The sequence below is a fragment of the Penaeus monodon genome, chromosome 25, assembly GCF_015228065.2.
Source record: "Penaeus monodon isolate SGIC_2016 chromosome 25, NSTDA_Pmon_1, whole genome shotgun sequence".
Taxonomy (NCBI): Eukaryota; Metazoa; Arthropoda; class Malacostraca; order Decapoda; family Penaeidae; genus Penaeus; species Penaeus monodon.
The window spans coordinates 33,296,851-33,297,437 of NC_051410.1; positions in this window are offsets into that span (position 1 = coordinate 33,296,851).

A 587-nucleotide genomic window follows, 5' to 3' on the forward strand; every position below is an offset into this window, starting at 1 on the left:
GACCTAGGTTAACTAGAATTATTCATAGGAGTATGACCGGTCATCGGACGGAAGTCACGTGTTTACGTTCGTCTCCAACATCCCTAGTTTAAAAACTCGGCGAAGCCTTTACTACGTTATGAAGGGAAAAGACTTACGGTGGTGGCACACTACCATACATCCATTCAGCTGAAGTTTAAATATGCACTCTGGCTATGTTAAGCAGCTCCTACTATTTCGAAAATTTCTTCTCCCAGGAATATGTACATAAGTCTCTCCTTCCCTCTCAGATATCTGATGCCATCTCACTCGTACCTTAGCCACCAAGCCGGACACAGATTCCATCTTCATGATAAGCAGTACTACCCACCTGGTTTGCTGCATATTTTGTAATATACTTATTATATATCATATACATGCTTTTCAGTGAAATTCTTGTTCAAGATTTGTTTTTATTCTTGTATATAATTTCTCTGTTGTTTGTTTTTCAATCAGGTTCTATAAATAGGTATTCAAAGCCGCGGGCTGCACCCTAAAGTCTCATCTGACCCTCGCTTCGCCCAGAGTGTTTGTCCGCCCCAGGCTTAGGGTCACTGGAAGCAGGCGGC